The sequence below is a fragment of the Oncorhynchus tshawytscha genome, unplaced genomic scaffold (assembly GCF_018296145.1).
Source record: "Oncorhynchus tshawytscha isolate Ot180627B unplaced genomic scaffold, Otsh_v2.0 Un_contig_1952_pilon_pilon, whole genome shotgun sequence".
Lineage (NCBI taxonomy): Eukaryota > Metazoa > Chordata > Actinopteri > Salmoniformes > Salmonidae > Oncorhynchus > Oncorhynchus tshawytscha.
The window spans coordinates 430,001-442,500 of NW_024609807.1; the positions used below are offsets into that span (position 1 = coordinate 430,001).

Genomic DNA, 12,500 nt, shown 5'->3' on the forward strand with positions numbered 1-12,500 from the left:
ATTATTGACCTAGTCTACTAATTATTGACCTAGTCTACAGTATCTAATTATTGACCTAGTCTACAGTACCGGTATCTAATTATTGACCTAGTCTACAATACACGGTATCTAATTATTGACCTAGTCTACAGTACCAGTATCTAATTATTGACCTAGTCTACAGTACACGGTATCTAATTATTGACCTAGTCTACAATACACGGTATCTAATTATTGACCTAGTCTACAATACACGGTATCTAATTATTGACCTAGTCTACAGTACCAGTATCTAATTATTGACCTAGTCTACAATACCGGTATCTAATTATTGACCTAGTCTACAATACACGGTATCTAATTATTGACCTAGTCTACAGTACCAGTATCTAATTATTGACCTAGTCTACCAGTATCTAATTATTGACCTAGTCTACAGTACCAGTGTCCAATTATTAGTCTACAATACACGGTATCTAATTATTGACCTAGTCTACAGTACCAGTATCTAATTATTGACCTAGTCTACAGTACCGGTATCTAATTATTTAGTCTACAGTACCAGTATCTAATTATTGACCTAGTCTACAGTACCGGTATCTAATTATTGACCTAGTCTACAGTACCAGTATCTAATTATTGACCTAGTCTACAGTACCGGTATCTAATTATTAGTCTACAGTACCAGTATCTAATTATTGACCTAGTCTACAGTACCAGTATAGTATTACAGTACCAGTATCTAATTATTGACCTAGTCTACAGTACAGTATCAGTCTATCAGTATCTAATTATTGACCTAGTCTACAGTACCAGTATCTAATTATTAGTCTACAGTACCGGTATCTAATTATTGACCTAGTCTACAGTACCAGTATCTAATTATTAGTCTACAGTACCAGTATCTAATTATTAGTCTACAGTACCAGTATCTAATTATTAGTCTACAGTACCAGTATCTAATTATTAGTCTACAGTACCAGTATCTAATTATTAGTCTACAGTACCAGTATCTAATTATTAGTCTACAGTACCAGTATCTAATTATTAGTCTACAGTACCAGTAGACGTGGATTTTTAATCAGAAGTCTGTAAATGTTATTGATCAGAGCAGTGTGGGGGGAGAGGAGGTATAGAGAGGGGGAGAGAAAGTGGGGAGAAGGAGGGGGATAGAGATGTTCGTTGGTCCATGTTATCTTCCCCAAGAGAGAGAGGGAGAGAGGAGGGAGAGAGAGAGTAGAGAGGGGGGAAAGGAGAAGGAGGGGGATAGAGATGTTCATTGGTCCATGTTATCTTCCCCAAGAGAGAGAGGGGAGAGGAGGTATAGAGAGGGGGAGAGAAAGTGGGGAGAAGGAGGGGGATAGAGATGTTCATTGGTCCATGTTATCTTCCCCAAGAGAGAGAGGGAGAGAGGAGGTATAGAGAGGGGGAGAGAAAGTGGGGAGAAGGAGGGGGATAGAGATGTTCATTGGTCCATGTTATCTTCCCCAAGAGAAGAGAGAGAGGGAGAGAGGAGGTATAGAGAGGGGGAGAGGAGGTATAGAGAGGGGGGGAGGATAGGAGGGGTATAGAGTAGGGGGAGAGGAGGTATAGAGAGGAGGTATAGAGAGGGGGAGAGGAGGTATAGAGAGGGAGAGAGGAGGTATAGAGAGGGGGGAGAGGAGGTATAGAGAGGGGGGAGAGGAGGTATAGAGAGCGAGAGAGGGGAGAGAGGATGTATAGAGAGGGGGAGAGGAGGTATAGAGAGGGGGAGAGGAGGTATAGAGAGGGGGAGAGGAGGTATAGAGAGCGAGAGAGAGGGAGAGAGGAGGTATAGAGAGGGGGAGAGGAGGTATAGAGAGGGGAGAGAGGAGGTATAGAGAGGGGGAGAGGAGGTATAGAGAGGGGAGAGGAGGTATAGAGAGGGAGAGAGGAGGTATAGAGAGGGAGAGAGGAGGTATAGAGAGGGAGAGAGGAGGTATAGAGAGGGAGAGAGGAGGTATAGAGAGGGAGAGAGGAGGTATAGAGAGGGGGAGAGGAGGTATAGAGAGGGGGGGGGAGAGGAGGTATAGAGAGGAGGAGAGAGGAGGAGAGAGAGGGAGAGAGGTATAGGAGAGAGAGGGAGAGAGGAGGTATAGAGAGGGGGAGAGGAGGTATAGAGAGGGGGAGAGGAGGTATAGAGAGGGAGAGAGGAGGTATAGAGAGGGGGAGAGGAGGTATAGAGAGGGGGAGAGGAGGTATAGAGAGGGGGAGAGGAGGTATCTTCCCCAAGAGAGGAGGTATAGAGAGGGAGAGAGGAGGTATAGAGAGGGGGAGAGGAGGTATAGAGGAGGGGGAGAGGAGGTATAGAGAGAGAGAGAGGGGGAGAGGAGGTATAGAGAGGGGGAGAGGAGGTATAGAGAGGGGAGAGGAGGTATAGAGAGGGAGAGAGGAGGTATAGAGCGGGAGAGAGAAAGTGGGGAGAAGGAGGGGGATAGAGATGTTCATGTTATTGGTCCATGTTATCTTCCCCAAGAGAGAGAGAGAGGAGGTATAGAGAGGGAGAGAGGAGGTATAGAGCGGGGGAGAGAAAGTGGGGAGAAGGAGGGGGGATAGAGATGTTCGTTGTAATATACCAAATGTTTGAGATTTTCTTCCATTTTGACTTTAAACTGCCTCCATTAATGAGGAGTGGGGAGGAACAGAATGTAACACAACTCAGATCATTTAGTCTTTAAACTGAGGAGTGGGGAGGAACAGAATGTAACACAACTCAGATCATTTAGTCTTTAAACTGAGGAGTGGGGAGGAACAGAATGTAACACAACTCAGATCATTTAGTCTTTAAACTGAGGAGTGGGGAGGAACAGAATGTAACACAACTCAGATCATTTAGTCTTTAAACTGCCTCCATTAATGAGGAGTGGGGAGGAACACAATGTAACACAACTCCGGAGCATTTTGATGTGGAGTGAATGTTTTTAAGAGCGCACAAGGTAGATCGAGGCTCAGACTTCAGCGTTAGTAGTTATTTTGATGTCGCCATCAGCATAGAATGACACGGAGATCATTCTAATTCCATGGCTGTCACAACAAGGTTTTGGTGAGAGAACTGAACTCTGAAGGTCCCCGATGTCACCTCATCCAGTCTTCTATCTGTCGTGTTCAGGACAGAGCAGCAGCAACAGGACAAATCAATTTATTAATGCCTTGGTAATGATTTATTCATAATGGAGGTAGAGGGTGTGTGTGTGTGTGTGTGTGTGTGTGTGTGTGTGTGTGTGTGTGTGTGTGTGTGTGGATGTGGCTGTGTGTGTGATGGATAGGCTAGTTGGGGGTTGGATAGGCTAGTTGATGGATAGGCTAGTTGATGGATAGGCTAGTTGATGGATAGGCTGGATAGGTTGATGGATAGGCTAGTTGATGGATAGGCTAGTTGATGGATAGGCTAGTTGATGGATAGGCTAGTTGATGGATAGGCTAGTTGATGGATAGGCTAGTTGATGGATAGGCTAGTTGATGGATAGGCTAGTTGATGGATAGGCTAGTTGATGGATAGGCTAGTTGATGGATAGGCTAGTTGATGGATAGGCTAGTTGATGGATAGGCTAGTTGATGGATAGGCTAGTTGATGGATAGGCTAGTTGATGGATAGGCTAGTTGATGGATAGGCTAGTTGATGGATAGGCTGAGTTGATAGGCTAGTTGATAGGCTAGTTGATGGATAGGCTAGTTGATGGATAGGCTAGTTGATGGATAGGCTAGTTGATGGATAGGCTAGTTGATGGATAGGCTAGTTGATGGATAGGCTAGTTGATGGATAGGCTGGATAGTTGATGGATAGGCTAGTTGATGGATAGGCTAGTTGATGGATAGGCTAGTTGATGGATAGGCTAGTTGATGGATAGGCTAGTTGATGGATAGGCTAGTTGATGGATAGGCTAGTTGATGGATAGGCTGATGGATAGTTGATGGATAGGCTAGTTGATGGATAGGCTAGTTGATGGATAGGCTAGTTGATGGATAGGCTAGTTGATGGATAGGCTAGTTGATGGATAGGCTAGTTGATGGATAGGCTAGTTGATGGATAGGCTAGTTGATGGATAGGCTAGTTGATGGATAGGCTAGTTGATGGATAGGCTAGTTGATGGATAGGCTAGTTGATGGATAGGCTAGTTGATGGATAGGCTAGTTGATGGATAGGCTAGTTGATGGATAGGCTAGTTGATGGATAGGCTAGTTGATGGATAGGCTAGTTGATGGATAGGCTAGTTGATGGATAGGCTAGTTGATGGATAGGCTAGTTGATGGATAGGCTAGTTGATGGATAGGCTAGTTGATGGATAGGCTAGTTGATGGATAGGCTAGTTGTTTTCCCTGGGCTCCTCATGCATATCCCTCACAAACACACAACAGCAACAAAGAAAGAGAAAGGAAGGAAGGAAGAGATGGATGGATAGAGAGATGGAGGAGGAGAGATGGAGGAGGAGAGATGGAGGAGGAGAGATGGAGGAGGAGAGATGGAGGAGGAGAGATGGATAGGAGTTGGATAGGATGGGAGTTGATGGATAGGAGTTGAGGAGGAGTTGATGGATAGGAGAGATGGAGGAGGAGAGATGGAGGAGGATAGGAGGATGGATGGAGGAGGAGAGATGGAGGAGGAGGATGGATGGGAGAGATGGAGGATGGAGAGATGGAGGAGGAGAGATGGATAGGCTAGAGAGATGGAGGAGGAGAGATGGATGGATGGAGGAGAGATGGATGGATAGTTGATGGATAGGAGAGATGGAGGAGAGATGGATGGATAGGATGGATGGATGGATAGGCTAGAGAGATGGATGGATGGAGAGATGGAGGAGGAGAGATGGAGGCTAGAGAGATGGAGGAGGAGAGATGGATGGATAGAGAGATGGAGGAGGAGAGATGGATGGATAGAGAGATGGAGGAGAGGATGGAGGAGGAGAGAGATGGATGGATAGGAGAGATGGAGGAGGAGATGGATGGATGGATGGAGGAGGAGAGATGGAGGAGGAGAGATGGAGGATAGAGAGAAAGGATGGAGGAGAATGGAGGAGGAGAGATGGAGGAGGAGAGATGGATGGATAGAGATGGAGGAGGAGAGATGGATGGAGAGAGATGGAGGAGGAGAGATGGAGGAGGAGAGATGGATGGATGGAGGAGGAGAGATGGAGGAGGAGAGATGGAGGAGGAGAGATGGAGGAGGAGAGATGGATGGAGGAGAGAGATGGAGGAGGAGAGATGGATGGAGGAGAGATGGAGGAGGAGAGATGGATGGATGGAGGAGAGAGATGGAGATGGAGGATGGAGGAGGAGAGATGGATGGATGGAGGAGGAGAGATGGAGGAGGAGAGATGGAGGAGGAGAGATGGATGGAGGAGAGATGGATGGAGGAGAGATGGAGGAGGAGAGATGGATGGATAGAGAGATGGAGGAGGAGAGATGGATGGAGGAGAGATGGAGGAGGAGAGATGGAGGAGGAGAGATGGAGGAGGAGAGATGGAGGAGGAGAGATGGAGGAGGAGAGATGGAGGAGGAGAGATGGAGGAGGAGAGATGGAGGAGGAGAGATGGAGGAGGAGAGATGGAGGGAGGAGAGATGGAGGAGGAGAGATGGAGGAGGAGAGATGGAGGAGGAGAGATGGAGGAGGAGAGGATGAGATGGAGGAGGAGAGATGGAGGAGGAGAGATGGATGGATAGAGAGATGGAGGAGGAGAGATGGAGGAGGAGAGATGGATGGGAGAGATGGATGGAGGAGAGATGGAGGAGGAGAGATGGAGGAGGAGAGATGGAGGAGGAGAGATGGAGGAGGAGAGATGGAGGAGGAGAGATGGAGGAGGAGAGATGGAGGAGGAGAGATGGATGGATAGAGAGATGGAGGAGGAGAGATGGAGGAGGAGAGATGGAGGAGGAGAGATGGATGGATAGAGAGATGGAGGAGGAGAGATGGAGGAGGAGAGAGATGGATGGAGGAGGAGAGATGGAGGAGGAGAGATGGAGGAGGAGAGATGGAGGAGGAGAGATGGAGGAGGAGAGATGGATGGAGGAGAGAGATGGAGGAGGAGAGATGGATGGAGGAGAGATGGAGGAGGAGAGATGGAGGAGGAGAGATGGAGGATGGAGAGAGATGGAGGAGGAGAGATGGAGGAGGAGAGATGGAGGAGGAGAGATGGAGGAGGAGAGATGGATGGATGGATGGAGAGAGATGGAGGAGGAGAGATGGAGGAGAGATTGATGGATAGAGAGATGGAGGAGGAGAGATGGATGGAGGAGAGATGGAGGAGGAGAGATGGAGGAGGAGAGATGGAGGAGGAGAGATGGAGGAGGAGAGATGGAGGAGAGAGAGATGATGGAGGAGAGATGGAGGAGGAGAGATGGAGGAGGAGAGATGGAGGAGGAGAGATGGAGGAGGAGAGATGGAGGAGGAGAGATGGAGAGATGGATGGAGAGAGATGGAGGAGGAGAGATGGATGGATAGAGATGGATGGAGGAGGAGGAGAGATGGAGGAGGAGAGATGGATGGAGGAGAGATGGAGGAGGAGAGATGGAGGATGGGAGAGATGGAGGAGGAGAGGAGAGATGGGGGAGATGGAGAGGAGATGGATGGAGGAGAGATGGAGGAGGAGAGATGGATGGATAGGAGAGATGGAGGAGGAGAGATGGATGGAGAGAGAGATGGAGGAGGAGAGATGGATGGATAGAGAGATGGAGGAGGAGAGATGGAGGAGGAGAGATGGATGGAGGAGAGATGGAGGAGGAGAGATGGAGGAGGAGAGATGGAGGAGGAGAGATGGAGGAGGAGAGATGAGATGGAGGATAGAGAGATGGAGGAGGAGAGATGGATGGATAGAGAGATGGAGGAGGAGAGATGGAGGAGAGAGATGGAGGAGGAGAGAGAGATGGAGGAGGAGAGATGGAGGAGGAGAGATGGAGGATGGAGAGAGATGGATGGATAGAGATGGATGGAGGAGAGATGAGGAGAGATGGAGGAGGAGAGATGGATAGATGGATGAGATGGAGGAGGAGAGATGGAGGAGGAGAGATGGATGGAGGAGGAGAGATGGAGGAGGAGAGATGGATGGATAGAGAGATGGAGGAGAGAGATGGAGGAGGAGAGATGGATGGATAGAGAGATGGATGGAGGAGAGATGGATGGATGGAGGAGGAGGATGGATGGATAGAGAGATGGAGGAGGAGAGATGGATGGATAGAGAGATGGAGGAGGAGAGATGGAGGAGGAGAGATGGATGGATAGAGAGATGGATGGATAGAGAGATGGAGGAGGAGAGATGGAGGAGGAGAGATGGAGGAGGAGAGATTGAGGGGGAGGGTGAAGAATGCTTCCCATACAGTTCCTCTCAGATAACCTTTGACCTTGTGTTCAGGCGTTACACACTCAGTGAGGAAGTGTGTCTCTAGCATTGATACTGAAGCATGCAAACAGCCTCTCTCTTTGACCCAACAAGGTTCTTTCTCTATTAAAACTCATCTTATTCTGTTATGTCATTGAGTCTAGTTGTATAATGTGATGGTTATGTAAAACCTAGCAGAGTAAAGCAAGTAGAGCTGTCTGTCTGTCTGTCTGTCTGTCTGTCTGTCTGTCTGTCTGTCTGTCTGTCTGTCTGTCTGTCTGTCTGTCTGTCTGTCTGTCTGTCTGTCTGTCTGTCTGTCTGTCTGTCTGTCTGTCTGTCTGTCTGTCTGTCTGTCTGTCTGTGTCTGTCTGTCTGTCTGTCTGTCTGTCTGTCTGTCTGTCTGTCTGTCTGGTCTGGTCTGTCTGTCTGTCTGTCTGTCTGTCTGTCTGTCTGTCTGTCTGTCTGTCTGTCTGTCTGTCTGTCTGTCTGGTCTGTCTGTCTGTCTGTCTGTCTGTCTGTCTGTCTGTCTGTCTGTCTGTCTGTCTGTCTGTCTGTAGAGTCTGTTCTGTCTGTAGGGTCTGTCTGTCTGTCTGTCTGCTCTGTCTGTCTGTCTGTCTGTCTGTCTGTCTGTCTGTCTGTCTGTCTGTCTGTCTGTCTGTGTCTGTCTGTCTGTCTGTCTGTCTGTCTGTCTGTCTGTCTGTCTGTCTGTCTGTCTGTCTGTCTGTCTGTCTGTCTGTCTGTGTCAGCACTTCTCTGTTAGTGCTAGCTAGAGCTGGGTTTCTAGTAGGGCTGGAGCAAAAGCCTGCACCCCCAGTAGCTCTGCAGGAGGAAGGTTGGCCTCTCCCAGGTCTAAGGGTTGGCCCCTCCCAGGTCTAAGGTATACCCAGGAGGGTTGGGCCCTCCCAGGTCTAAGGTATACCCAGGAGGGTTGGGCCCTCCCAGGTCTAAGGTATACCCAGGAGGGTTGGGCCCTCCCAGGTCTAAGGTATACCCAGGAGGGTTGGGCCCTCCCAGGTCTAAGGTATACCCAGGAGGGTTGGGCCCTCCCAGGTCTAAGGTATACCCAGGAGGGTTGGGCCCTCCCAGGTCTAAGGTATACCCAAGAGGGTTGGTCTCTCCCAGGTCTAAGGTATACCCAGGAGGGTTGGTCTCTCCCAGGTTTAAGGTATACCCAGGAGGGTTGCTCACGCCTGCCTAATTTTCCTGTGACCACTACCCTACCACTGTCTGTGTGTGTGGTCTCTGTGTTTGTGTGTGTGTATCTGTTCCTGTGTGTGTGTGTGTCTCTCTGTCTATCATTTGTGGCCCCTCTGGAATGAGGAAGTGCAATAGGGGTCAGAGGTCACATATGCAAAAATTCTCTATCATCCTGAAGTCTAATTTAGTCTCTCCTCTTACCATGAGGCCACTGTGTGTGTGAGTTTTTGTTTGTGTGTGTGTGTGTGTGTGTGTGTGTGTGTGTGTGTGTGTGTGTGTGTGTGTGCACCCAGATTAATTTCCCGGTGGATTCTCTCTTTCTGAAAACTACTTCAGCTTCTAATATCTTCCTGTCTGTTACTCGTCTGTGGTCTGACATTCCTCCTGAACACATTCCATGTGGGGGATGATTGATCTGGCAAGAGCCTATGCTGCCCTGAGGGGACTGTGTGTGTGTGTGTGTGTGCATTGTGTCACTGCGTTCATGTGTGTGTATGTAGGAGAATGAGCAGAGGGCCATGTGTGTGTGTGTGTGTGTGTGTGTGTGTGTGTGTGTGTGTGTGTGTGTCATTGCGTTCATGTGTGTGTATGTAGGAGAATGAGCAGAGGGCCATGTGTGTGTGTGTGTGTGTGTGTGTGTGTGTGTGCATTGTGTCATTGCGTTCATGTGTGTGTATGTAGGAGAATGAGCAGAGGGCCCATGTGTGTGTGTGTGTGTGTGTGTGTGTGTGCGTGTGTGTGTGCATTGTGTCATTGCGTTCATGTGTGTGTATGTAGGAGAATGAGCAGAGGGCCATGTGTGTGTGTGTGTGTGTGTGTGTGTGTGTGTGTGCATTGTGTCATTGCGTTCATGTGTGTGTATGTAGGAGAATGAGCATGTGTGTGTGTGTGTGTGTATGTAGGAGAATGAGCAGAGGGTGTGTGTGTGTGTGTGTGTGTGTGTGTGTGTGTGTGTGTGTGTGTGTGTGTGTGTGTGTGTTTCCTGTGAAGTGGTTATTTAGACTGAGATTCAGAACACATGCTGAGAGAGGAGAGTCATTTTGTCTGTCCTCCCTTCCTCAGACTCTGTTGACAGAGCGGTGACACAGTGAACCTTAACCCTGGCTTCCACTCTGGCTTCCACTCTGGCTTCCACCCTGGCTTCCACTCTGGCTTCCACTCTGGCTTCCACTCTGGCTTCCACTCTGGCTTCCACTCTGGCTTCCACCCTGGCTTCCACCCTGGCTTCCACTCTGGCTTCCACCCTGGCCTGGCTTCCACCCTGGCTTCCACCCTGGCTTCCACCCTGGCTTCCACCCTGGCTTCCACTCTGGCTTCCACCCTGGCTTCCACCCTGGCTTCCACCCTGGCTTCCACCCTGGCTTCCACCCTGGCTTCCACTCTGGCTTCCACTCTGGCTTCCACCCTGGCTTCCACTCCGGCTTCCACCCGGCTTCCACTCTGGCTTCCACCCCGGCTTCAGCCCTGGCTTCCATGCATCAAACTTACTGCAACTAATTTACCTTTGCTGCCACCCTGGCTTCCATGCATCAAACTCATTGCAGCTAATATCTATTAACCCTGGCTTCCACCCTGGCTTCCACCCCGGCTTCCACCCTGGCTTCCATGCATCAAACTCATTGCAGCTAATATCTATTAACCCTGGCTTCCATGCATCAAACTCACCCTGGCTTCCACCCCGGCTCCCAGCCTGGCTTAACTAACCTGGCTCAAACTCACTGCAACTATTTAACCTTAGCTTCCACCCTGGCTTCCATCCAGCTTCCAACATGGCTTCCATGCATCAAACTCACTGCAACTACTATCTATTAACCCTAGCTTCCACCCTGGCTTCCACCCCGGCTTCCACCCTGGCTTCCATGCATCAAACTCATTGCAGCTAATATCTATTAACCCTGGCTTCCATGCATCAAACTCACCCTGGCTTCCACCCGGCTTCCACCCTGGCTTCCATGCATCAAACTCACTGCAACTAATATCTATTGTGTTTAGCTTCCTGCTTGTATTCCTACTTTCTTTGGGTTTTCTGAGTTCTTCAGATCTGTATCTATATAACGAACTACCTGTCTGCCTGAGAATGTCACATCTTTTGGCTGGCTGCTCTTTGCTGTCACTCATAGCTGGAAGAGCTGTGAGTGGCTGGCCATGCTCAGGGTCCTGCCTCCAGCAGTGCTGAATTGTAGACAGGAAGTGTACAGGTAAAGCTGCCAGTACATAGACTCTGGGCAGAATAGGCACAAGCACTGAGGTATATTACTACTGAGCAGAAAGATCACAATAAAGTTGACTCAGACTGTTGCCTCCCATGTGGATCAAACACACCTTTCTGCTATTTATTTTATTTTTTATTTTACCTTTATTTAACTAGGCTAGTCAGATTAAGAACAAATTCTTATTTTGGGTTAACTGCCTTGTTCAGGGGCAGAACGACAGATTTGTACTTGCAACCTTCCGGTTACTAGTCCAACGCTCTAACCACTAGGCTACCCTGCCGCCCCACTAGGCTACCCTGCCGCCCCACTAGGCTACCCTGCCGCCCCACTAGGCTACCCTGCCGCCCCACTAGGCTACCCTGCTGCCCTGCCACCCCTATATCCTTTTGAATAATTAGAATAGGTTTAACAACTGGAATTATCCGTGGTGGTTTCATTATTAAGACTTGTATAGTAGATAGGATTGTTAACATCTCAGTTTGTAACAAACAGGACGCAGGTCAGACCAGCAGCATCCAGGCCTAATCCCCTCCCATGGCTCATTAGCCTTCTGATTGTTAGTGTCTGCTATGTGCTGTTGTCTGAGGGACAGATTAGGTGGTGGTGTAATCCAGGGGGAATATCCTGCTACTGGACCGGCAGCCTACTACACTACAGCCCGGATCAATCCCTGTCATTTAAATGGAGCCCAGAGGTGTCTTTCTCTATGGCACATGCAGTGAACTCAGTGTTTAACTGCAGTCGCTGGTTCAAACCCTTCTGTCCTTCCTCATCTGCTACACAAGACCTCTGTTCCTGAGAGCAGCAACATGCCAATATAGACAGCAGAATCAGCAAATCACATTGGCCGTACGCTGTATGCAGTACACACTACACAGTACACACTACACACTACACACTACACAGTACACACTACACACTACACAGTACACAGTGCACACTACACAGTACACAGTGCACACTACACAGTACACACTACACACTACACACTACACACTACACACTACACACTACACACTACACACTACAAATGCAGTGGCTGGTCCAGTGTGTGGTGTAGTGGGTAGTTGTGTCCAGTGTGTGGTGTAGTGGGTAGTTGTGTCCAGTGTGTGGTGTAGTGGGTAGTTGTGTCCAGTGTGTGGTGTAGTGGGTAGTTGTGTCCAGTGTGTGGTGTAGTGGGTAGTTGTGTCCAGTGTGTGGTGTAGTGGGTAGTTGTGTCCAGTGTGTGGTGTAGTGGGTAGTTGTGTCCAGTGTGTGGTGTAGTGGGTAGTTGTGTGCAGTGGATGGTCCAGTGTGTCTTGTAGGATGTTCATGTCTCAGAGATGCACAGTGTCAATGCAGGTGTTGATATCTGTACTGTAACAACAACATATTACAGTCATAGAGAGGTAATGTAACAACAACATATTACAGTCATAGAGAGGTAATGTAACAACAACATATTGCAGTCATAGAGAGGTAATGTAACAACAACATATTGCAGTCATAGAGAGGTAATGTAACAACAACATATTGCAGTCATAGAGAGGTAATGTATCAACATGATATTACAGTCATAGAGAGGTAATATAACAACATGATATTACAGTCATAGAGAGGTAATGTATCAACATGATATTACAGTCATAGAGGTAATGTATCAACATGATATTAGTCATAGAGGTAAGGTATCAACATGATTTTACAGTCATAGAGAGGAAATTTGATTTGATTCGATTTGATTTGATTTTGATTTGATTTGATTTGAAATGTAACAACAACATATTACAGTCATAGAGAGGTA

The 12,500-nt window shown here is 48.3% G+C and overlaps 1 protein-coding gene and 1 long non-coding RNA gene across 10 annotated transcripts in view; one reads left to right on the top strand and one right to left on the bottom strand.

The window, feature by feature from the left end:
- The window catches only part of LOC121845966, a 545-nt gene extending 28 nt beyond the window's left edge, over positions 1 to 517 (bottom strand). The window contains exons 1-3 of the long non-coding RNA XR_006082938.1: positions 408 to 517; positions 56 to 185; positions 1 to 9 (exon numbers count right to left, since the gene is read on the bottom strand). The exon at positions 1 to 9 is cut by the window's left edge and continues 28 nt beyond it. This is a non-coding gene — a long non-coding RNA (uncharacterized LOC121845966). The remainder of the gene's footprint in view (positions 10 to 55; positions 186 to 407) is intronic.
- Positions 1 to 12,500, top strand: part of LOC112242229 (ELKS/Rab6-interacting/CAST family member 1) — a 238,353-nt gene that overhangs the window by 62,565 nt on the left and 163,288 nt on the right. The window lies entirely within an intron of this gene.